We start from the raw sequence: 27,264 nt of genomic DNA, 5'->3' as shown, positions 1-27,264 counted from the left end.
TGATACTGGAGCCAGGTCTGCTACTGATGCTACTTGTGGATTGGTCTTGATACTAGTACTATATTATACTAGACTGATACTGGTGTTACATATGTATTGATGCTGATGCTATGTGTGTATATATTGTACTGACACTGGAATTGGATTCTCTTGAACTGATACAACTGCTACAAGTGTGATATACTGGTACTGTAACTGGTGAGGTTTTATACTAGGGTGGTACTGGTGCTACTTGTACTGGTACTTCTTGTGTATGGACACTGAATTTGTATTGGTTCTAGTAATGTATGTAGGCTATAATATCCTGGACTAGTGCTACTTGTGTACTGGTACCGGTGCTACTTGTGGACTGCTACTAAACTGGTCCAATACTGGTGATACTGGAACTAGTGAAAAAATAGGTGGACCCCTTACCTTGCTAAGATAGGGTAAGGAGTGTATAGACATTATGAACTGGTACTATAATGTACTGGTACTCGTATGGTATTATACTGTACTAGGACTGTTGCTACTTATGTGATATACTGGTACTGGAACCGATACTGTTTGTGTATACTAATATACTGGACTGATACAAGTGCTACTTGTAATACTGGTACTGATACTACTTGTGTACTGGTATTACAATGATATTGGTACTAGTATGGTTTGTGCTCTTTTAATATTCGGACTAGTGCTACTTATGTACTGGTATACTGGAATTGGTAATTCTAAAACTGGTGTAAATTTGGGTGGTCTTTTCGCCGGGCTACAAAAATTTAAGGATATTTTGTTAAACTCCTTGAACATTATTTACTGGGGCTAATTGACCAAGGAATCTTGGGTAAAATATAGTAGGTAATTCGATAGTTGAGAATTTGGAGGTGTATTAAAGGACACTTAATTGACACATTAAATGCCACCACACACACACACACACGCGTGTGCGCGCGTTCATTCGACAGATTCCCTGGCTTTGTAATCCCTGTCATTTTCTGCTTAACTTCACGGTGGCTCCATCCTGACAGCTTCGCACTACAGCACCCTCTAAGGGCTATCTCACTCTCTCTCCTTAGCTCTCTCCCCCTTTCTCTTTCTTTCTCCCTTTTTTTCCCTCCCTCCCTCTCTCTCTCTCTCTCTCTCTCTCTCTCTCTCTCTCTCTCTCTCTCTCTCTCTCTCTCTCTCTCTCTCTCTCTCTCTCTCTCTCTCTCTCTCTCTCTCTCTCTCTCTCTCTCTCTCTCTCTCTCTCTCTCTCTTCGTCTCTGTACTAGGCGGCGCTGCTGTATTCGTCGTACTTCTTGATGATGGGCCCACCGTACTGTGAGGCCACTTGCTCCAAACACTATAAAGGTGAGCTCCCATGCTCACTTAGTATTGGTATTGTATGCTTCTGTGGTGTGTATGTGTGCACTTGAGAGATGTTAGGATTGGCAGGGTATTACCCGCAAGTGGTGTTGTTAAAGTTGTTGGCTCTACGGCAAAAGGCAAAGATAAGCAGGCTATTGTGGAGCTGGCTACTCCGACTTAGTCTCAAATGACCTATGGCATTAATATGAACTTCTGTCCGAACTATTTGGTTGTGATATGATTCACTTGTTGTTATAGTTAGCATGCATATGCAGGATTATACATGAATGGCAACTTTCACTGTATCACTTACTACGGGGAGGTTTTTTTTGCACCTTATGGGTTTAAGAAAGGCTTTCAGTTTGTGATTAACTTATCAGTGTCATATATATGTGCATCCTTATGTTTGCACCGTGAAATTCCGTTTGAGGTTAGTGAATATGGGCAATAAATAGCTACCAGATTCCTCATTTGCATAGTTTTAGAATAATTTAAAAGGTGGTATCCTCTTACAAACACAAGATAAAATTTTCTCGGAGTTACTGTTTTTTTGCTAAAATATAATGACAAAAGCTCTTGCGAATGGCCCTATATGATAGGATTGAGTGAGGGGTTAGCATACGACCTGGTATACTCTGTTATGGCTGGCGTGGCTGGTATGATATTGATGTTGTGCCTTTGAGTTGGTTATCGAGCTTACTATTACCACTTGGTTTCATTCTATACTGATCCGATGTTATGGATTTAGAACTTTAACATCTGATCTCTTAGCCATGAATGGGTGATGTGTACAGGGTTTTGATTGATTGTGGGCACAATGGTTATTAGAGTGATGTGTGCTTGTGGGGTTGGTACCGAGCGTACCATTCTTGCTCATATATTATCTATGCCGACGTAGTGGTAGTATATTGATCCTTTGTAAAAGTGCTCAACTTGGCCGAATTAGGTTATTAATGTTGTGAACAGGGCTATGACTGATTGTGGCCGAGTATGGTAAGATAATGGTTATGAAAGGATGTGGATTGTGGTAAATACGGTTGTAAATGGGATCCTCATAAAGTTGTAAATGGTTGTTTATTGGATCAAAGTTATGGAACATGGAGTCTCTCCCGAGGACCTGGACATCGGTGTTCTGGATCACAATTATGGATTGTGGCGTTCCTTGTAAAGGAAACCATCACTGATTATATGAGTAGCTTCACATTTCTTATTAATTATCTTTGAAAACATTTTTAGTTGGGTGACATCTATAACATGCGGAATACCCATGCATCACCTGCATACGGTGCCAATACTAACTAAAAGTTGTGTTGTTTCCATGGGTGGAGGTGAGGGTTAACTTCTCAACTATGGTTTTCAAAGTTCCTTGGAGTGAAGATGGTGGATTAATACATCTTCAAGCTCTTATTCTATTGTATTTATGTATAAAGTCTGTTATGTACCATGAATGGGAATTATACCACCTTTTCACTGACATAGTTTCTAGTGTCTTTTGTATTTTGAAATAATTCTTTGGTGTTTATGTTATATTTTTATTTGAACAAACAAACACGCACACACACACACACACACACGCGTGTGTGCGCACGCACGCACACACACACACACACACACACACACACACACACAGATAAAGCAACCCTCTACCTTGCATAAAGTGGAGCGAGAGAGATAAAGCTATCTTAAACTAGCTTCAAAATAAAGCAAAAAATATATTTGAAAATGTACATCAAGATTGGAGAGGCTCCATGCCTATACCACTAGTTCCAAGCAAACAGTGACAACAAAGAAGCTATGTAAACGACCATGAATTTATGTCTAAACTAATTCTAAAAAATGATGCATAGTGTCTCAAGCTTGACTTAGGTACTGATTACTAAAGGCCCTTTGTAACAATGGTTTTGGCATGTGTGATCATCTCCTTCATATGCAATGCTATCACCAAATTTGTTCTGGATGATTTCTAATTTTTCATCATTTTGTGGCCTTGGCTTGCAAAGAGGGGATACTCCACCTATGATGGTTATGGGGGCTAGAAAAGTTGTACATGGCAATGGTTTTATGGAATTTTCTAGAGAGAGGAGTGAACGCTTCACACGGGTAAACATGATGTTCATTGATGCCTTTGATAGTGGTGTTTGATGTGAGATTTAACTAAGAATGTTGATGCATGACTTGAGAGAGTGCAAGGAAGGTGCATAGCTTCAAAATCTGAGCTCTAGATAATCTATGATCAACATTCAATGTGGGAGCTCTCATTCATTGCATCACTCCCACGACGAATCTGTTACCATGCATGTGGTATTGATGTGTGTGAAAACACTTAGGAATGCCGATCACTTTTTCCCTCACTAGGAGATTTTTACGAAGGTGCATTAATGGTATATACACCCATCAGTCTAGGGCTAACTTATCTTTCCATTTGTGTTGTAAGCAGTATCCTCTTTGTTGTATGCCTTGAGTTTCTTCATCTTCTCTGAGTTGTGTGTGCATCCGTGTAACCCTAAATGCAATAGTTATTCCATTTCTTTTGAACTCATATGACCAGGTCGGCTATGCCGCAATTCAATAGCAGGCAACTCAGCAACATAGATAGAAGTCTCTTTCAGAGAAGACACATACAAAGAAGACAATGAGCTAAACTTTTGGCCTTTCTTTTTCAATAAATTTTACATCCACTCAAGGCCTTTATTTTAAGTTTAGGGGCATTACCAATTGTATTAATAATTAGGTATCAGTCAAAAACATTGGTTCTAGAATTGGACATCGTATGTGTAAGTTATGTTAATTCTATAATTAAGATCTTATAGAGAAAAAGGGAAGGTTTTGCAAGCCCCTAATTGTAAGAAAGTGGGGGTTGAATATTTCGTGGCCCTCGGATAACCAAGAGAAAGGGACTCCAAAAAGAGAGGCCAATGTGAACTCATATCTAAAAGTGGAGGACAACCTCTGTTGACTGCACAAAATCAATGATGTGAGGTATATTGAGGCTCCTTGCCCAGAGAGAAGAGAGAGAAAGATGGCGGCGGTTAGCAAGAGAGCGTGAGAGAGGTGATGTGTGTGTGTGTGTGTGAGAGAGAGAGAGAGAGAGAGAGAGAGAGAGGAATAGACATAATAATTTGCTCATTCATTGAGATGCTTCATTACAACACATAAATCCTTCTTTTATAAATGTTCCATGCCCCTTGGAGCTTCCTCCTAGGTGACCCTTGAGTTCTCCTAGACCTTACTGCTTGCTTAGGTACTTGTGCACATAAATAATACAATTCAACACCTGGCACACCCCCCGATCGTAGTTTTTTCCAAACTTTGGACTCAACACCCACAAAATTCCTCATTCACAAAAAAATTAAGTGCTCATAAAATACCATGATGCAAAGTGCAATGTCTGGAGTCTACTCCAAGGTACACATATACACCATGATAGACCATGAGACATTGCCCTTTTTCCCCCCAAGCATTTAGAAAATGCAAAGTGCAATGCCTGGAACTTAATTGAATATGCACAAATACACTTTTTAAATCATATTCATTGCATTACAATCACCAAACTCAATCACCAAACTGGGTATAATTTACCTTCTCACCAAGAGTGCAAATAAAAGTCTGCCATTTATTGGCAACATGCCAGGGTTGGGGACCTATAAAGTAAATAATCATCCAAGATAGTTCATACAAAGTAAACTTGTAGAAGTACCATAAAGTAATGAGAAAATCTTGACTCCATTGATTGGACTCCATCTTTGAACCAATGATTTCAAAATAAGATTCATTGTTTTGCAAACAAGTACCATCATTCTTTAAAAAAACTCCTTTGCTTCGACACATACTTCTTCAAAACATTGTTCTTTGGCTTCAATTTGTAAAGGCATGCTTTCAACAAGCACATCAAAATCCAAAAACATTAGTTCCATGTTATTTATACAAAGAGAAACTTCATTTTTCCTTGATGCAATCTGGACTTTAAGACACCACATTTGAGAAAAAGCCATAAGTTCTTTGCATCATTGTGCACAAAATAAGCATTAGTATGCTCAAAATCACAACATCATCACCTTTCCTAGCAAGGATAAACATATAAGCTCCATTATGCTAGTATCACATTGGGGAAAGCAAGGTTACACTATTAGGGCATTTAGTGTCCATTGATGGAATCGAGGTAGATCCTGATTCATTCATCATACCATCAGTTTGTGAAACAGGTTGCTTTACACACACCGCATTTTGTTAATTTTGTTTGGAAATTTCATAAAAAAGAACCTCATTTTGATTAGTCACAGTTTCAATATCATGTGAGACACAATAATCTTCTTCCAATGCAAGAAAGCTTGAAAAAAGCATTGATGACATCATTTTCTTCATCATCAAGACGTGAGAGTTCATTATCATTTTTCTTCAATGTTTCATCACAAAGTACATCAAAGGATTCATTCAAGTTAGAGTTGCAAACATTGATTTCTTGATTCATCTCATGATACTCAACAAATGCTTGTGGGAGCTACAATTGTGTGAAAGACAAAATACCCAAGATATTTTTGAACTCCTTGATGAGCAAGCAAAGGAAACAAAAATAATAGAAACCAAACCAAAGGTGACCAATGCAAAGGATAATGAACCAAAAATGAAGATGCATGAAAAAAAGAAATACAAAGAGCTAAAATAAACTTTGAATGAACTACAAACGATGAAAATTGAATGAGAAAAGAAATAAAAAGAGCTAAAAATAACTTTGAAGGAGTTTTAGATGACAATGATGGAAAGTAAGAAAGATTCAAAGATCAATCAAATTTGTGTTCCATCCCATTACAAGAAATACATGATCCAGAATCAAAGAGTTGTGATACAAACAACAACCGATGAGAGAGCCTAAACAACCAAGAACATCTTATGATGGACCTAAGAAAGCAAATAAGATTAACCTAGCATAACCTAGAAAGGAGTCAAGAATACTTGTATTTGCTACCCTTTTGCTAATTATTTGACCCTGAAGAAAAAGAAAATTTAATAGAAACACTCAAGAAATACAAAAATGTTTTTGCTTGGTTATACAAGATCGTAAGGGAGTGGATCTTGACATTTGTTAGCATACAATCCCTCTTAAATGTGATGCTAAACCAAAAAGACAGTGTGAATATACCTATGTTGGGGTAAAGTCCATGTGCCTCACCCCAAGGCTAGACATAGTGTCCAACTGCCCACTTATACATACCTTATTTATTGTACATATATATGAATAAGGTGCTCCTCTCATTGTGAGGTTGATTCCACCCATTCTCTATGTGCGACACTCCTTCTCCCGCAACATAGACCACACACACACACACACACACACACACACACACACACACACACACACACACACACACACACACACACACACACACACACACACGGTGCATGCTCCCACACTCACTGTCCATTCAACTGGATTCGGAGCCTAGCCACCATGGAGAAGCATGGCTGATGCGACTTTGGGGACATTGTTCTGTTCACGGTGACTTCTTCATGCATGATTTCCAATTTGGATAAAATCTTGGGGAGATTGGGAGAGGAGATGAAGATCATCTCGAATGATGCCCTCACTCTCGTCATGTGGAACCTCTTCAAGAAATGGCTAAGGTTCACTCTGAGATTGAACCTTAGAAGATTCACTCTGAGAAGTCGCTCAAATTTTAGAAGGTTGATAGTAGTTCTTTTTTTTCCATAACTTGAGCTAGAAAGATCCAATTAAAAAGGTTCCTTTATGTGTGTGAAATTGAATTTCAGATCTACAACTTCCTAGAAGAAGTTGTCAGCCAATTCAAAGTGTACGTGGGAAAAAAAACAAAAAAACACGACTAATTTTTTAAAGGAAAATTTTGTATACACTTACAGACACACACACACACACACACACACACACACACACACACACACACACACACACACACACACACACACACACAGAGCTTCATCTCATCTTCAACATTCGTGCCCTTCGATGGATAGTCCTCGACTTCGGTTTTCTCTCCACATTAGCTCGATATTTATGGCCTCGAATGGCATCTTCTGCTTCAACCAAGTAGTGATGGTATTTTTCCAACTATAACATTTGGCCTTGTTCATAGTAGTAGATCTCTTTTGACTGAGCAATTTCTTGACACTCTAGACTCTACCTCTTTTTTGTGCATGGCTTAGTTGGCTTTATATACAATTTTGCACATAGCTTAGCTAGCAATTTTTCACATAGCTTAGCTAGCGTTATATGTAGTTTTGTGTATGCCAGTTGTTTGGTGAGTTTTATTTGAGATTTTGCTCACGTTCTAGGAGAAACTCTGTCAAAATTTTCCTAGATTCTCGCCATACATTGCACGATCTGCAAATCTAGTCTTTGATGCTATAGTTGTCCAACATTATTCCCACTCTGACAGTGATTGAGTTTTGACTCTCACTTAAATAGGTTTTGTCAATTTCAGACACAAATTTGTGTTCTTGTTTCCACTCTCACAGGAGTGATATTATTTGTATGTTCGTTGTGGCTACATGTACACAAATAGTCACAAGTTTTGGTTCTTTAGGTTACACATACAACTTATACGTGGTTCTCAAATTTTGCACACAAATTTGTTGGACGCATATGGAGTGGATATGCTCTTTACTTCTACATATGGTTTTGTGGTTTATGGTCTTTTGAGAGTTTTCATCCATGGTTTGAATTCACTTTCCTATAGTGACACTTGTTCGTGTTTGCATTATTGCGCAATTTTTGCTTGGCTTAATGGAGGGAATTGGACACTACTGATTGTGTAGTGGTCAAGTGATCTCCCACTTTGATGCACATGTGCTATTCACTGATTTGACATCATTTGACATCATGTGTGATGAGTCGATAGTGATGACTCCCATGGGAGATGTCGGTCTTGTTCTTTGCAATTTATGCGATGTTGATGAGTAGATAGTGATGACTCATGAGAGATGGCGGTCTTTTTTATTCTTGATTTATGTGATGTTGGCATTGTGGTCACAATGGGGCACATTAGGCATTGTTGCTTTTGATGTAGGAAATAGTTGCAACGATGATGCAAGACGCAAATACAATTTTGAAACATGCTAGAGAGGTGGTTGAGTATGCCAATGATGATGATGTCATGTTTGCCTCTAGCATTTCTCTTGCTTACATGTCTAGTATATGTTATACTTCTTCCCCTTGGTTACAGGATGAGGATGCAATTGTCCACTCACACCATGTTGTGAGTGGTTCAACACCTTCTCTTATGGGAGTCTTGGTAGTTTGCATTTAGTTGATGGTTCAACATATGACATTGTAGGTACAAGAGCTATCCAATCATTAATCGAAGCTGTATTTAAAGTGAAAAGGGTCTTGTTGAAAAATGTCGCTCCCTTAAAATCAATCAATTTCATGTGGAAAGCGGCACCTTTGAAACATGATGGAACACACTGGGTACTGAGAGGGGAATGGGATGGAGCCATCATATCCCAGTCACCAAGGAAGGGATCGAGTCTCCCTATCATAATACACAATGACATTTAAAAAAGGCAATAAAGAAAATTTCTAAAATATTACTATAAGAATACTAAATTCAAAATATTTATATCTAAAAAACTACTTGAAGATATAGTGATTACCAGACCAAGGATAAATTTCTAAAATCATACTATAAGAATACAAAACATAGAATACTTATAGTTAGATATCTAATTCAAGGTATAATGATTACCTGACCAAGGGTAATCAGGGAGAAATGTATGTGTCTGTTTATGTTTAATTTCTCGTCTACTTGAACTATAGTAAGAATAAAATTTAAGATTAGTATCCATAGTTTAATACTCCAATAAAGACTATAATGTGCTAGAATCACTATGTAAAATTTAAAAAACATAACACTTGGAATAGAAAATGAATGAAGATAGTGTTGGGATAATCCCATATTACCTAACCTTATGGAGCCTCTTCTTAGCCATGCATGATGATTTGATGATGTATAATGATACCCCATGATATATCTATGACCCATGGACCTTTCTAGCCCCTCTAAACATGGATAGGGCACATTTAGTAGGTCAAAAGCATCCCTAATAATGTGCATACAAGTTTTGGCCATGATCCTCTCCATTTGGGCTGATTCGAAGAACCCCTCACACCTCACAGCTGATGTCATCCAACCTACCACTCCTCCTATATATTGAGCTCATTTCTATGCTCACATGCAATTTCACTTGATGCTACACTATGCTGCAATGAAAAGTTGACTACATTTTCATTATCTTGTGTCAATAGCACTATTCTATACTAATTAGGATTAGCGTGATCTAATCATGAATGGAACACTAACCTATCCTCCTAAACCGCACTAATCCTAACAAGTGGTATCAGAGCCTATCGATCATTCCTAGGCTTAATAATTCCACTATCATATTAGTAATTAGTAGTAACTAAATCTCTTACATTTAGAAATAAAACCCACATTTACTCTGGTTCATGCCTTGGGCATGTACCTTGTGAAGTGAAGGTGCCACTACCTTTCATTAAACGAGTTAAGTGGTAGGGGAAAGTTAGATTTAGAAAGCTTTTAGGTACATCCTTTATTCCCATCTTCAAATAACCAAGTTCTCATTTGGTTATTGCCCCTTCAATCCAGACCCTAAGCCAAGTTTGGCCAATCAACTCATAAAGGTCAAAGTTAGGTCATATTTTGATGGAGAGGTAGCTCCATCAAAATATGTAGCTCCATCAAAATATTTTGATGGAGAGGTAGCTCGGTATTCCCCAGTCGTAGAGGTTGGGGAAAACTATGCATGCAATATCTCCCAAGGAAATCAACATGAAAAAGTTTGCTTATCTTATCTTATAGAGAACCCCTTAGTCCAATAATACGGCCGATTAACCTCCCAAGATGCCAATTTTTCCAATTAAGGAGATCTACTCACGCGCTGTTGTAGAGGGTCATACTCATGCTGCATTACAAATCTGTGCAATTCTTTTAACATGTAGCTTTGCCATGATAAGCAGGACCTGCTAACCAAATTTTGCATGATTTCATCATTTATGTTGTATGCTATTGTCATTTTATTGTTGTTGTAGCATCTTTCAAGCAGAGAACACAACCACAATGGTGAGATTAATGATTAATTTGGGTATCAATCATTATGAAATTTATGTTTTAAATATTCAAAAAGCTTGGGAAGGTGATTCAATGCCTACATTAGCCTATGGTATTAAATCTTTTGGCAATAATCAAGGTTAGTCTCTTACTTGATTAGAGGAATGCCAAACCCACCAAAAATGATTCATAATGTGAAGCCATCTATAGTCTCTATAGCTTCCACATTACAAATGACATGTATGTAATACATCTTCCTTGTGAAGATAATAACTATTTGGTCATTGTACCTACACCTAGAGGTATAGACACTACCCAATATTGGTTGAACCTACCTCTCACTCACATATTATGAGCACAATCACAAGCCATAGTTTTGGAGCTGAGGATGACCCATCCATGAAGAGGACTGAGATTCAAGCACATAGGAGAGCTCAATGTTCAAATGGAGTAGATTACCAACATAAAGATGAAGATGTAGAGAATGAAGAAGACATCAACCAAGGAGATGACCACAAAGATTTGAAGACCAAAGAAAAATATGACTTTGGTTGGCACAAAGGACATCATCAACAATGGGAGGATACATCCCTCTTTGCACATATTATGTTTTTTGAGTGGAGAGGACACTCCCTCTACATGCATTGACTTTATATGAACCTTAGGATCTCATGAGACCCTACATGTTGTATCCAATTGAGCCACGGTCAATGAATCCACTGAGAATTGCCATGATGTATCCAATTGAGAACCGTGAAGTGTTAAATCCAATGAGAACCACCATGGTGTATCACGAGAACCTTGTAGATGTATCCAACAAGAGACCTAGGAACTATTACACCATGACATGATCATTGGAATAATTTGCACTTAGGAGGGTGAATGTTGGGATTTTCCTAGATTAGCTAGCCTTATGGAGCCTCTCTCTAGCCATGCATGATGATTTAATGATGTAAAATGATGCCCCATGATATACCTATGTACCATGGACCTTTCGAGCCCCTCTATAGATGGATAGGGGCACATTTAGTAGGTCAAATGCGGCCTAAAAAGGTGCATACAAGTTTTTCCCACGATCCTCTCCATTTTGGCTAATTTGAAGAGCCTCTCACACCTCACAGATGATTTCATCCAACCTACCACTCCTTCTGTTATATATTGAGCTCATTTACATGCTCACATGCAATGTAACTTGATGCTACACTATGCTACTGCAATGAGAACTTGACTATATTTTCATTATCTTGTGTCATTAGAAAATATTATATACTAATTAAAAATAGTGTTATCTAATCATGAATGGAACACTAACCTATCCTCCTTAACCACACGAATCCTAATAGATAGTGAGTTTTCAATAACTTATTGAATAAATAAAAAATTTGAATCACCAACATGACTAAACAGTCTTTTGATGAGCTACAAACAAGTCATAGATACATCACTACATAAATTTGAGGCCCCTAGTAATTGATGAAGTTGAGAAAAGATACAGGTCACCATCCAAAAAAACAAGATTATTAGAACATTCACCACTTAGTGAGGGATAGTTTTTTTCTTGATGAGGGAGATAAATTTTGGTACGAGCTTGATTACATTTGGGTAAGGTGGCTCTAGCTAATGCAAGCTTATTGTTCACAAAATCAAACCTAGCATGGCTAGTGTCAATTGATATTTGGGCCGTCAACTTTTTAGGGGTTTGTTGCTCCTACAAAGTAGCAAACTATTGAACTAAGTCTAATATAGACGATATCATACATGTTCTCAAAAGATATATATATATATATATAGACATGGGATGCTTGGATATGTGGTTAATAAATTTAAATTCTATACATGTCAATGTAGATCATTTTTCTCACAAAGAAAAATCTAGGACAAGTAGGGTTTAACTACCATATACTAATGTCATTTTTAAACATCATGCGAAAAGGTATTTAAGCTTTATTATTGGCCTATGGTTCAACATAAAATGTAACAACATGTTTTTATATCTTCTTAAAAGTGTGCAAAAATGTGTGTGTAAGGGTCATACGAAATGATGACTTATCTGTCATATTTTGAAATTTATGGCCTTAGGTATCTCTTTAAAAAAGAAATAACGCATTGACATTCATATACTATGTTAAATTTACCAAAGTTTTCAGTATATATCTACTGAGATGTGAGTAACTTGTCCATATATCAATTACCATTAACTTGCCAGCATCTCTCTTGCATTGCCCTACAAATGGATTTTGTTAATAACCTCTCTTGCATTACCCTACAAATAGATATGCATACCTTTACTTCTCCAGTTATACTCCACTAATAGTGTATCTTCAAAAATTATAGTGTTCTAATCATTGAGATGTGTGTGTCTGTGTTCCATATACAAAATAGTAGGAAAAACCCTTTCAAAAGCTAATGTCATTAGGAAGTGTGGGGTATAGGTGGGCCCCTTAATCTGGCAATTTAAGGAAAATCTTAAAGCTTAAGCTAAGTTTGACCAAGCATAAAAGAGAGGGCAAAAAGGCCTATGCTAAGATTTTTAAAAATACCATTCATATATTTTGTATTTGAAAATAGGCTATTTCAACCCAAAAGAGAGGCGGGTAAATGAATTTTAAAAGGTTTTTCCCCATCCTCTCCTCTCTCTCTAACAGATAAAACACTCTCTCTCACTTAGTTCTCATTAAAAGAAGCACTTTTCAGCTCCCCCTAACCAAAAAGAAAATTTTGCATATTCTCTCACTGCATTCTCTTTCTAAAATGTGTTACAACTCTTTCTCTTTCCCCCCCTTTTCTCTCTTGTCACTTCCACCTCCCAATCATTAAGAGGACATTCTATGTTGCCTTCATCTGATAGAAAGTGCAGATCCTCCAAGGTTGCATATCTACTCTCTCTCCCACTCTCTTCCTTTAATCTCTCTCTCTCTCTCTCTCTCTCTCTCTCATGCTTCTCCCATTTCAACTCCAGGTGAGAGCAATGGAGAACTCCATTACCTCTATGTGCAACATCATTTCTCTCTGGACCTGAAGCTCAAGAAACCGCGACAACTACACTGCAAAAACCCCCCCGCGGATCAAACAAAGGGTGATCAAAGTAATACCATGCGATTCTGTTTCAGAAGCACAAGATGCCAAGAGGAGGAAGAGAATGAAAGATATAGAAAAGAAACAGGTAGCTGATAAAGAAGCACAAAGATTGAAAGAAGAACAAAGAAGATAGAGAGAGCCAAGGCAAAGAGAGCTCACTTGGCTAACTTACAAACATGAGCAGAGGCAAAGAGGAGAGTGAAAGAGAATAGAGCTTAGGCCACCTAACAAGCAAAGGCTGGGAGCTCAAGACCTTAAAAAATTCCTCAGAGAGCATAACAATGTGCTAAAAAGAAAAAGGACAAGCTCACACCCGAAGAGCAACAGGCCCAAGAGCAGAGGAGGTAAAAGTACAAAAACGATCCTCCTCAATGGGCCAGACACCACCGCCAACAATGTAGAAGAAACGGCGATGGAAGCCAGGCACGGTTGCTTTATGTGAGATCCAAAAGTATCAGAAGAGCACCGAGTCAATAATACCGAAAGAGGCCTTTTCTTGGGTGGTGAGAGAAATAATGGATGAATATTCAAGTTTGGTTACACGTATATAGCGCGCAACTCTATTGGCCTTACAGGATGTCATCGAGGATATTTTGGTGCAGTTGTTCCAAGGATGGCGCTTCATGTATGGTGCATGCTAAGCGAGTTACCCTAAAAAATACAGATCTATCTCTAGCGATCAATCTAAGAAATGAAGGGTGCCTCCATAAGAATTAGTTTACCCCATGTAACATTTGTTTATGAGATTTGTAATCTTTTCATATAATATCAATGAGTCAATTTTTTACCATACTGTAATAATTAATTGTGTACTTTGTGTTCTTGAAGTATTCAAATTAATCAAGTTGTTAGATTTCTCACCCCCTCGACCATCCAAGCACCCTATGGATGTGGGGCGCCTCCCGGTGACTTTTTTGCAAAACAAGGCCATTACGGGTGCGCACGAAGGCCGTAGGACCGCTAGGTCAAAACAAGTCCCTAATGGTCATGGTGTACAGAGTCTTTTTTGGCCCATACGGTGCCGTTGGGTGTCACTGCATGCACTGTGGCTGTCCCACGACCTCCGTTCGCACTCGTAATGGCCCCGTTTTGTAAAAAAGTCACCGAGAGACACCCCATGTTCGTCAAGTGCTTGGATGGTTGAGGAGGTGTGAACGCATTGCAAAAATAAATTAATTGGCCAATATGAGTCATTGAAAAAAGAAAGTACAGAAAGTGACAAAAACAATAAAAATGAAAAAAAAATTGTATATTGCTTTGGATATTACATCGTGGCTAGCTGGTTTTCTTGTAAATTACATTTGTGGGTATAGGGAAAATGGAAGACTTGACACCAAGGGTTTTTACAATATCCTTTGGGTTTGTCACCCCTTGACCTAGGCTTAAGGGACAATGGGAGAGGACTGACCCAAGGTGCTTGCGTGTGAAGGCATACAATGCCACCTCTCGGTCCACCAAGATACATTTGTAAGCATTAAGGGTATGGGAATGTTCAACAAGGATGACACTTAATGCTTTGCACTTGAGCAGCTCCGTAGAACCATGCTTGGAGACTCTGTGTGAGCAACTCAAAGAATGGATGGCCCCAGGTGGCTAAGGTAGTGCCACAAGGAGCTATCCCTACCCATAGGAACGTTGCACGAACCTCCAGTACGAATTGCAAACTTATCAACATGGTATGCGGTCTGCAAAACATTTTAAATGACTTCAACACTTGCTATAAGGTGCAATAGACTATCGACTAGGTTTAAAAATGCTTACCTCAGTTTCTTCATCCATCTCTTCAAGAGTTTTCCTTGTAAGGTTGATGCTAGAGCGATCTTCTCCACCCATAGTGATCAACAATTTGTGTGGATGGAAAGCGCTTTTTGGGATGCTTTCATAAAATGAGGCACATGATTTGATTTCTACAAGTGTATTTGCCACGGTTTATACCAACTTTTGCTCGTTTTTAAAGAGAGACTTGCTGGGAGACCTTGGTCTTCAAAGTCAATTTGAAAGTTGACCTTCTCTTGCTTTCCACTGGAATCCTTCATGCCCGCATAGATAGCAAGCACTGAGAGCGACTCATCTTCTCTGAGTCTTTGCAATGTCATCAAGGAACAAAAAGTGACGACCGTCCATTACCCACTACATGAAAAGTGAGAATTTGGAGGTCAATAACTTCCTCCAACACATCGTCTCCCTCTATCATCCGACATAAGCAGCTCGGTTAACCCACAATGTCCTATGGTACTCCCTCTTGGTAGCACCCCTCCACCCGTAGGTAAAACCGGTTATGGAATGATTAATAACTCGCATACCCAAGGTGATAACGGAGACATAAATATATTTATCATCAAGTTTAATTGAACTTTTCAATGGGTTAAGTGGGGTTTCCCATCCGATAAATCTATATAGGGGTTATCCAAGGAGCCTGGCGTCAAAAAATTTGACTGTGCACTGGGCAACAAGCTGTTTTTTGACCACTTAGCTCATGCTTGATTTTCACATGACACTAAAGAGAGAAAATGTTCTAAATGACGTGTTTTATCTTTAGAGTAAAGGATTTGGGATGCACGTGATCATAAACACATCGTGTGCATAAATTAGTGTGTTAAACATGATGAAATAATCATGGGGTAACTTCATACGTATTCGGTTAATCCATACATGCACTCGTATACGAAAAACAATCACCGAGAGGGTGACTACTCAGAAAAACGACGTAGAGAGAGAGAGAGAGAGAGAGAGAGATGATGAAGGCTTTGGAGTTTAGAGCTTCTCACCGTGCCTTAGAATCGATTAGGGGCTATCAAAAGGCTTCTTGCTTTTCCACAAGAGAGCGGTGATGAGAGCTACGTAGAGGTTTTCACCACGAGAGCTTTCGGAGAGCACGTACACCGTGAAACAAGAGAGGAGATAGTAAGCAAGTAGAGAGAGAATATCCTTCTTCTTCTTTCCGTATATGAGAGAGATGAGCTTATGGATATGGTGATGAAGAGCTTGCACCACTACATATAATGGATACATATAGCCTTGCGGTACTAGACGCAATAGACGGCACTGAAAACTGAGGCTTGCAGGTGATTTTATAGGCACTGCAAAAAGCAAGAGTGAGCCCCAAGCCAGCTACTAGCGCCCCCTTCTCAGCTAGGAATAGCTCCATGCTTTTTGGAACTTTTTTAAAAATATTCCTTTGCTTTTCGTGGTCAACTCTCCCACTTACCATTCAATTTTTATAATAAAATTGATCAATTGAACAGTACCCGACCAACTAATGGAACCTTAGCTAGACTATGACGCACCGTGATGTCCCAACATAATTATGACTTTCTTGTACTGCCCCGACGTATACTGTATCGCTTTTTATAAAAGTAATTTTCATTAAAATCTTGTTTGGTCCCGTTTTTGGTCCGGGTGGGCCATTTATAAATCCGATCGAGACTAAAATTATTATTTTTATGTTTAGGTCATCCTAAAAGGCACATTACTTTTCAAAAATTCTGAAAATCATGAAAAGCTAAAAATAGAGTAAAAAGTTTTTTAAAAATTTCTAAAATTGAACCACTGGTTTCCCTTGTCTACTAGAATAAGAAAGCGGACTAGCTTTTCACTAAAAAGCAGTAAAATAGAATGAAAAGCACTCGAAAAGTGATTTTCTAACAAAATTAAACCATAGCTTTCCAAAAACACGTAGATTAAGGATCTGAACTTGCTTTTTGCAAAAAAACATGAAAAAACTAAAAATAGCGGATTTTCTCAAAACTGAACTAAATGTCCGTTTAACCTACTAGAACATGGAAATGGCCTTTCTTCTTACTTTAGAACCTTACAATACTGTCAATCAAGCATCTTAAATCAAAATTTGACAAAATAGATATTGAATGCTAATTTTCTTATTTTTAAAAGAGACCCAAAGATTGGGGATCTTACACATTTTAATAAGAGATTTTCCCCAATGAACAGCTTTAGCAAAAAGCCGAGCTTAAAAGATCAGTAATCACTTTACTTGAACAAAATCAAATATGAGACAGATTGAGCTTGTGTGTTGCAACAGAGCGCTTTTGTTCCAGCCAGAAAGAAGTAAACCTCTAACCAAAGGAAGTGAGCATGATTCGCACCTTAATTCATTCCATAGTTTATAAGTGTACCAAGAAAAAACATATAGTAGATCAATCATGCCAACTGCCATTTAATCAAGAGCTAGTACCCTTCCAAAAAGCCTCATAAAACCACAATGGCACAATTACACTAGAAATTTTCTAAAACTGAGATTTGAGCGAAATATAGAACGTGTGGAGCATAAGCATTCCAAATAATCTCCAAAATACCTGGGAAAATTCGTAGCCAAGCACATTTCCATTCTCTCTCTCTCTCTCTCTCTCTCTCTCTCTCTCTCTCTCTCTCTCTCTCTCTCTCTCTCTCTCTCTCTCTCTCTCTCTAAAAAAAAAAAACAAACAAACAAACGAACAAAACCAGTCTAAGTGAGGAAACACATATCCCTCATCATATGTAGGGGTTGAAGGAAAACATACAGAGCTATAGCCCAGTGCCCTGCCAGTATTTAAAGCAAGGGGCTAGATGCTAACAATGATTGATTGAAGGGGTATTGAGGTCACACATCCACGACGAGGCAAATCATAGCCTGCAAAGGGGAGCCACTTGAAGGGGCAATGAGTTCAAGTATCCACCAAGGCAAGAGACATTGCGTTGTACACCCGGTATATGGGAAAAGGATTTTGCAGAGGAATCAAGGGAGATAACTAGGCAGCCGATCATCATAACAAGGAAAGGATGCCATAACTTAGGTATCCTGACTAAATCAAAAGTCCGATTCTTGCCAACGAATGAAGCAAAATGGGTTTTTTTATAAATTTTTTAAAAAACTCTAGTGAGGGTCATATTAAGGGGTTCATTTCATTGGGTAAGCATGGTAACCAATGGGTAATGGGTTCACCAGATAAAAACTCATGGTAAACATCTATAATCATCAACTATTTTATGCATAGAAAAAGTCAAGAATTACCATTAAGGGAGGGGCACAGTAAAGACTAAGGTAATCTCCCACAAGGCATCAATTAAATCAACAGCTCAAGAGAAAGCGAGTGTATATAGTTGGATGGAACTATCCCAGCCAGGTAAAGTGATCTAGAACACAATCAAAATCAGCTCCAAATGAAGTTCTAAAGCAAACACAACCTAAAGCAAACACAGCCCAATGAAGCGCCAGATCAAGAGTTTAGGGGAACCAAAGTAGAAATGCACAGCCAGAAGGTATGTGTGTGTGTGTGTGTAGAGTTGGATGAAGCAATTAATGTTAGATGAAGTGAGGGGCTATAGCACCATTAAGTGATTTTTTGCATCAATAAAGTGAATATTCATTGACTCTAGAGATTAAAGAGGTCAAAATTCTTGCTTGCAACCATCATGCAAACAATATATTCATTAGTATTTTTGTTTAAACATTGAATGCATGTATAGGATGCACCCGATTGTTGTCATCCATGCCCTGATTGTCATACAATCATGTATGTTCGTTAAATGGGAGACAATAATTCATGTCTTGTATCCATAAAATTATGATTAAAACAGAAAGGTGAGTAGCTTTCCACACCGTGAAGGAGAAACAATCAAGTCTTGGGAGATAAAGAAAATCATAGAAAGCTTGTCTTGAAATGATGTATTTCAAAGAGTCTATTGGATCAGCAGGTCTTGAGCTTTTTAGGGAGTGTGTGAGCTTAATAATATATATATATTTGTAAACCCTTATAAACATAGGAAAACTAATTATTCCAAAAGAAAAATTATATGGTCACCGAAGATGCTTATAGGAACCTTTGTAAACCTTCAAACAGAATTTTATAGATGAATTTTAAAGAGTCTACTGGACTTGAGCTCTTTTGGGAGCACGTGAACTTATAAAAAAACTTTATAAAGATAGGAACACTAATTATTTCAAAAGAAAATTACATGGCCATCAAATATGCTTACAAGAACCTTTGTAAACAAGCAAACATACATTTATCATTGTCTTAATTTTATGCAGAATTTAGAAAGCCCGACTTCAAATTGAAGGACTTATTCCAAATGGATCCTTTTTTGACATTCAACCAACTTTTAGATTCTTTTCTTATAGATTGAAGAAAATCAATAGGTACATAGTTAGTTAAATAGAGCCCATGATCGAGACAAACTAAATTTATTCAAAAATTTGATCACTTTTAGATTTCTAGTATCAATAATTATCCATATTGTAATGCTAATATGCCTTGACATTGTTATGATAGAGAGTAGACTAGAATCAAAGCATGGTTCAAAACAAGAGAAGAGACATGGTAGAAGCATAAAGTCAAGGTACTTATTACCACAATTGTCTATGAAAAACTTCACGTGCAGATAATCATTAGCTGTAAGAGAAAGCAAAAAATATTTATTGCTTTCTTTTGAGTATTTCTATATTATGCATGTATTATTAAGAAACTTTCATTTATGTAATCCATATGCTTGTTCGAAAAGCTACATGAAAAGAGGAAGGTCCATCATGGGCTCCCTTAGTAGTGAATTGACTCTTTGTTTTTGTTTGAAAGTAGGTTTAAGATACTTCCAAAGTTGTGGCCAAAGATTGAGATTCTCGGCAACAATTGCTGGTGTAGAACTGCGACATAATGGAGCCCAAGAGAGGGGATATCTGCTTTGTAATTTTTGGTGTTTATCGCCCTTCTTGCATAGCTTTATGAGTGGTAGAACTTAATTGCAGGAAATAGATCTCTGCTTTTCAAAGACAAGCATTAGCAACTACCTTGAAGTTGTATGTGATAAGTAGGCTTTGAAGGCTCAACACTCTCCAATATTGGCACAGGCTTTGGCATCAGATAGGCTAAGTTTGCAGAAGCATCCTCAACTAGGAGAACAATTGGAGGCTTGCACAAGTGTGGAGGATGAGGTATGAGCCTACGGCTTCTAGTTTGTAGGATGCAGCAACATCTACTCCTTCATAAGCTAAGCATAGTATGCTGAGTTATTTTGTGTGGGTAAGGATGAAACCTTGTTTTTTTGCCAACGATAATTGAAGTTGTACCAAATTTTGGCAGTATGGGAGTAGTGGGGTTCTCATTGAAACGGCCTAAGAACTAGAGTCCAACTTTGGGATTATTATAAAGTTTTTTTTCTCTTTTGATTTTTGTGACCCTTTATATTTAGACCTTTGTGAAGTTAAATTCCCAAAAAAATTTACAGGCTTCAAAATTTGAGGAGCCAGTGGTAAAAAAACAAAAAAATGAGACAACTTATTACACTTTGGTATAAAAAAACGTGTGCTAGGTCATTTAGACTAGGTAAAAAACCATTATACCTCTAAAGCAAATACAAAGTATCTAAAGTGCATGAACTATCTTAAATTCATCTGCCTTACAGAATTAGTGAATCCATGAAATGGGAATGTAGTATATATCTTCTCAGATGGTTGTAGTAAATGGTCAGTAGAACAAATTACATTGTTCCAAGTAGAGTAACATAATTTTTGAGAAGTTAGACCAAATTATGGTGTTCAAAGTTTTATCATTGAGAAGGTATTCAACTTTGACTTGATTGAACTATTGACATAAGTGTGTATGTGTATGTGTGTGTGTGTGTGTGTGTGTGTGTGTGTGTGTGTGTGTGTGTGTGTGTGTGTGTGTGTGTGTGTGTGTGTGTGTGTGTTGCCGTCCAAACCTAGGTACACTCACACTATGAGGCAGTAGGCCGATAGAGTGGCGCCTACTGTCTCATCAAAGATATGAGATTATTCATGTTGGCTTTAGTTCGTTCTTCATAAGAGCTTGAGTAATGGTGTCTACTACTTTAGGTTTTAGAAAACCATTGTGTACAAATTTGTTTATATAAGTTTTGAAATTTCTTCAAATGCCACAAACAAATTGCTAGAAGAGTACATGATGAGGTAGAGAATGTCTAAACAAGTATTAAGAGCATTCTCATAAGGTTTGATAATTTTTCTTTGACAAATTCAACAATAGTGAATTTAAACTTATTGTGTTTCTAGCTATATTTTGTAATAAATTCACATGTGTACGGTTCTATAGAGTGATTTTAAGAGTAAGATAAGTGGAGCCAGTAGTAAAGTAAACGCAAGGTTCATCAGATTTTAGCTTTATAGTTAGCATAAGTAGTGAAGTAAATGCCAAGTTCATCAGATTTCAGCTCCTTCAAGATATCAAGCATTAGTCCACGGAAGATGTTGAAGGCAATCTGTGCAGTTACAATTTGCTTAGCTTGCCCACCTAGCCAAGAGCAAATGAGGGAGAGATGAAAATCCACAGGTTTTTCCAGGAAAAGTAAGTCCAGATAGTTAAGAATAAACCAAATGGTATGATCTAACCACATGATGCTGGATTCACAAGAGGCTTTAGGGTCAAGAAATTTGCATGCACATTTTACATAAGGATGAAAGACATTCTAGATGGATTCAGTGTAAAAATCAGGGTTACTCTTGGCAAATTCCATGTTTCCTTTGGTACGGATGTACAGGCCTGTATTAGAGGGGGACTTGGAGTGGTCAATAAGATTGAGATTGAAGGGTGCCTTGATGAGCTCTCCTTTGTCCAAAAATTGCCCTCCTTTAATACTAGTTCTGTAATCGGACACTCAAATGTCTTGAGACACTAAAATGTCCTGTTTTTCTAGCAACTTGTCATAATTATTTGGTGAATCTGGGAAAAAAATTTATAGGTCATGTTCATATCTTAGGTCAGCTATGAGGTGAAGAACATAGCCAAATTTTACTTTTACCAAAGTTAATACCAAATTAAGATTATAATGATAAGTTTTAAGATAAAAAATCATAGAAATTTAGTGCAATTTTAACAAAATTTTCATAAATTGAATATAACTTCTCATTAAAATAAGATTTTGCATAGCTTTCAAGGTGTATTGATAGGAAAAAACTTATTTTAGCAAGAAATTGAGCTTCATAATTTAGTTATGGGACTAAATTTTTGCTATAATCAAAAGACCAAAATCTTGAAAATGCTGACAAAGAGAAAAAATTTGGTCTTTCAAGGCCTCTTTCATTAACATGATGAGGTTATGGGACAAAACCTAAGGTGTATAATGTATCTATAAGTAAATACCCATCAACTAAGCATTTTTCAACGGTTCAAACTCATAGGCACCTTGTAATTTAAGCTCATTTAAACTCATAAAAATTGTAGTGCGTAATTTCTTGCAAAAAAAACATTGCTATGAAAAACTAATAAAAGTGTGTATATAAATCTCCCGATTGTGTCCATATGAGGTATTTGTATACAAATAAGTGAGATGAACAAAAATTTCCAAAAGTGGACTTTATGTTAAGGCTTATCTTTTATAAATAAAAATTCATAATTACAACATGCGTAATTTTTTGGATATTCCATAAATCACCAATAGTGGCTTGAATAACCATTAAAAATTATCACCTTATGTAATGGAGTCATAGATCTAGTATATATGCATCATAAGACATTGTAAATTTAGATGAACTAAATGTTTTTGTGATTGTTAATTGAATTTGTGAACGTTGCATATTTGACCCATAGGACTTTCTATATTTAATTCTAGTTACAAAGAATTTTTTTCTCACATGACAATTGCAAAAATATCAAACACATATATAAGTAGTTACCATCAATTATTACATGCACCCTGCTCATTTTCTTCTTAAGCTAGGGTACGAGTTTTAATGAAACATTGAATACTATTTTGCGTAGGTTCTTTTCATGAGTGTAGTTACGATTGAGGTTATGATCAAAAGTGAGGGATTATAATTTCTATGAGTACTTTGAATAACATTTTATAGGTTTGCGAAAGCATTTCTTGAGATGTGTTCTAAATTTCATGTACCATTTTATTTAAATTCGCGAATAAAGGACACTAAAGTGTCCTTTTTGGTACCAAACTAGTGTTAAGAATCTTGAGTCTACAATCTTCCACAGTAGAGGCAAGGAGGTTGGCAAGGTAGACCCAGGTTTCACTCAAAATAAGTGCTAAGAAAGCTTTGTTCGGTAGGACCCAAAGTTGATGGTCAACTCCGAGGGATTTAATTTCAATTTGTCTCACAAGCAAGACAGAAAAAACTTTAAAAATTTTAGGCACCATCTCCAGGAGGTTAGAGTCATTGAGGGAGCAAAGATTACTCTGAAATTCCTTAACTACTTTAAGGGCTGCACTATCTCGACAGAAGATTCCACCAGTTCGTGGAATAGATGGAGTGGCTGGTGCACAGACAAAAGAGGGATTAAGCCCACATAACATCCTAAGAAAGTTAGACAAATCAGCACCAAAGAAGGAAAATAAAGCAAGCTCTTGCTGATATTTTGAGGATAAAAGAGGAAGCTGGGAAATGTATTGGGAAATTAAATTTACTCCTTCCATGGAGTCTTTATTTAAAGTTGCTAAAATCTTGACCCAATCATTAAAAGACAGCATATGTAAGACAGATAGTTTCTTGTCAGAGGTAAGAACCGAGTCATAAATTAGTTGAGAAGCATCCAAGCTGCTAATACATCTAAGAACAAGAGAAGTGACCACTGAGAGGGGTTTCGAGGCCAGTTCCAATCCTTGTGAGAGAGCAAGAGTCTGTAAAAAAATGAGGTGAGGTTCACTTATATTTCTCATAGTAGGTAATACAATCTTTGGCCTTCCTAGAGAGGAAGGGTCTAGTTCTAACTGCCAAGGCATTCTTTGGTTTACAGTCCTTAAGGTAAAGCTTAATTTGTTCGAGAATCTTTGCATGATTCTCAGGGTTGTGATTAGTGCTCATGCGAGCTGTCTTTCTATAGGGTAAGCAGTCCTGAAAAGGAAACAATGTAAACATAAATAAAGGTAGAAACAGTAAATGTGATTTTTTGGGCCTGCAAACCTTAAACCGGCAAAGTCAAAGACTATAGTAGCCATGTGCAGGGGACCAGAAAAAGAGTCTAAAAGGGACCACCTAACACCAGTCAACCAGTCGAGGGATTATAGATTGTGGGTCCAACTTAGAACTCAATTTCGAAGAAAATTTCCAAAGCTAGCATCCTGGTTTCTCTTGGAAAGAAAAACCTTATGTATAGGATGTGTGTGTAGATGTTAAATCTTAGATAATAAGACATAATTGAATTTTTACATTCAAAAGATAGCTAGCTAGAAATGGAACAAGGAATAGATATGTACAAAAACAGCTCAGTATTAGAATCATTTAAGTACAATGTTTGTAGGAAAGAGATCCCCCTTCAGTATGCAGAAAGTAAATGAACTTCCCAAGTCATCAGTGAGTGTTCCATCCAGAGTAAGATAGCTTTCCAAAGTAAAAAAGCCTTCAAACATAAGATAGAGTCCTTACCTGCATCCATCCAAACAAGACAACAATTCAGTTAGTCTTGGATGTGTTTTACAGGTATCAATGGACGATACCAGTTGTTATCCATGTCCATCTTATAAACTTTTTTTATTTTAACAAGCTTAGTGATATATGATTACAAAAATGTTCTTCTTTTACTCTCTTTCATAAATCCAAGTTACTAGCAAAAAACATTATTTTGATTAGAAGGCCACCACCCCTTCTAATCCAAGTGTCATAGTCCCCTATCAATAAATCCTTCAAGATTAATGAAACTCAACCGAAGCTCAAAAAAACTTCTATTACAGTTCAAAAAAGTAATAAGCTAGTTTATGTTTGTTTAGGTCAAATAGAGTTAAATGTTCATCATGGTATATGGAATTTAAAACATCTTATAGTGTGTATAACTACACACTAAGTGGCAAGGAGCCCTTGAAGTAACCAAATATCTGAAGAGTAGTTCAATATCCATATGCAGCCGGCAGGCCAAGCCTCCGAAAACCATCGAGTTGGTATCAGTTATTACACAAGAAGATACTCGGTATCATACCATCCTCATGCCAATCCAAGGGGTAAATGTAGTCGAAAGAATAGTCCCATAGTGTATACTTACCTTAAATAGGTAAAGGTTCTTTAGTAAGAAAAATGGGGCATGTTACAAAGCATCAGGTGCAACAGGTCTTGGAATACTTATATACAAAATAGTATAATTGCCCAGCGAATGCGACAGAGGTAATAGACAACCTAGTTAAAGATTTTGGTACAGCAATCGTATGCAGCCGAGCCAACCATCCTTGCACACAGTGTGCATGAAGCCAAATTAGTACTCCTTATATTCCAAAAAACCAAACGATGAGTTTTACCAGGTTGTATTATCACCAAATAACTAGTGAGCCATTACACCATGCTTATCAATACAATCCCAAACCATACCTTCTTTAAGCAATCACCTCAATAAAGCAAGAGAATTAATACAGTATTGGTTAGCACCCGAGGAAAACCCTGTTACAGTAAGTGAATTCCATTTTTAAGCTAGCAAAACCCAATTCTCCTTTTCCAATGAATGACAAATTATTCCGACCAACCTTAACCACAATTTCCATGCTGAGTAAAATGATAAAACCTATCATTCATGAGAAATAAAAACACCAGTTGTACACATTGTGAAATTCGACAGTCCCCGACAGCCGTAAAACCCATCATGAACGCAAGCAAAATACGCCTAAGGTAAAACAACTGCCACCATGCTAAAATATATAATGTTTACAGTGTCAACAAATAGCAGAAGAAAGCTTACTGTACAAAATTCCAATATAACCAATAACGAGGCAAGCTAGGGTAGAAAAAAACCTAAGACACCTGAGTGGTGAGCTCCATAGCTCCTTTTTGTGAAGCAGGCAGTAAGACTTCTCAGAAAAACACAACAAAAAAACACTGGCTAAGTGAGGGGCAGAGATGCGTCCTCACCTATTTAAATAGTGGAAGGAGGAAGGATTGTCAGTCCTCTGAGTGGGAGTAATGAGTGAGTCGGGCCGCCTTTCTTGTGAGTGTGTGGTAGCACAAAACGGGATGCAGATACCCATGAATGGGGAGATTCAAAGCCACGGAGGAGAGGCCGCCTTCACGGTATAATGAGAAAAGAAACCTTAATCACGCTCCGCATGCCAGGGGGTATCTTATATCTTATTTTATTACTCAAGGGCTAAGCCTACCCCATGGTCTTAACAGGGTAATGGCATATTTTGAGTAGTATTACTAAAGTGACCCAATAGAATCCGAGCTAGATCCAAGTGGGGGGGGGGTTGGTTTGGGGTGTGTGGGGGTGGTTTGTTTTTTATAACCGCAAGAATATCAATAGTGTAAGTGTGTGTGTGTGTGTGTGTTGTCGTCCAAACCTAGGTGCACTCACATTATCAGGCAGTAGGCCGATAGAGTGGCGCCTACTGCCTCATCAAAGATATGAGATTATTCATGTTGTCTTTAGTTCTTGGCCAATCGTTCTTCATAAGAGCTTGAGTAATGGTGTCTACTACTTTATGTTTTAGAAAACCATTGTGTACAAATTTGTTTATATAAGTTTTGAAATTTCTTCACATGCCACAAACAAATTGCTAGAAGAGTACATGGCGAGGTAGAGAATGTCTAAACAAGTATTAAAAGCATTCTCATAAGGTTTGATACTTTTTCTTTGACAAATTCAACAATAGAGAATTTAAACTTATTGTGTTTCTAGCTATATTTTGTAATAAATTCACATGTGTATGGTTCTATTGAGTGACTTTAAGAGTAAGATAAGTGGAGCTAGTAGTAAAGGGTTCCCCGTTTAGTGAAATTATTGTATTTGCAGTTCTCTCAATTTTGAGAACGTCTAATGGGATAGATGTCTTCAAGTTGTCCTTCAAAGTATTCATTATTTAAACTGAG

The sequence above is a fragment of the Adiantum capillus-veneris genome, chromosome 8 (genome assembly GCF_014529385.1).
Source record: "Adiantum capillus-veneris isolate H3 chromosome 8, ASM1452938v2, whole genome shotgun sequence".
NCBI lineage: Eukaryota > Viridiplantae > Streptophyta > Polypodiopsida > Polypodiales > Pteridaceae > Adiantum > Adiantum capillus-veneris.
Note: the sequence above shows the minus strand (reverse complement) of the source record.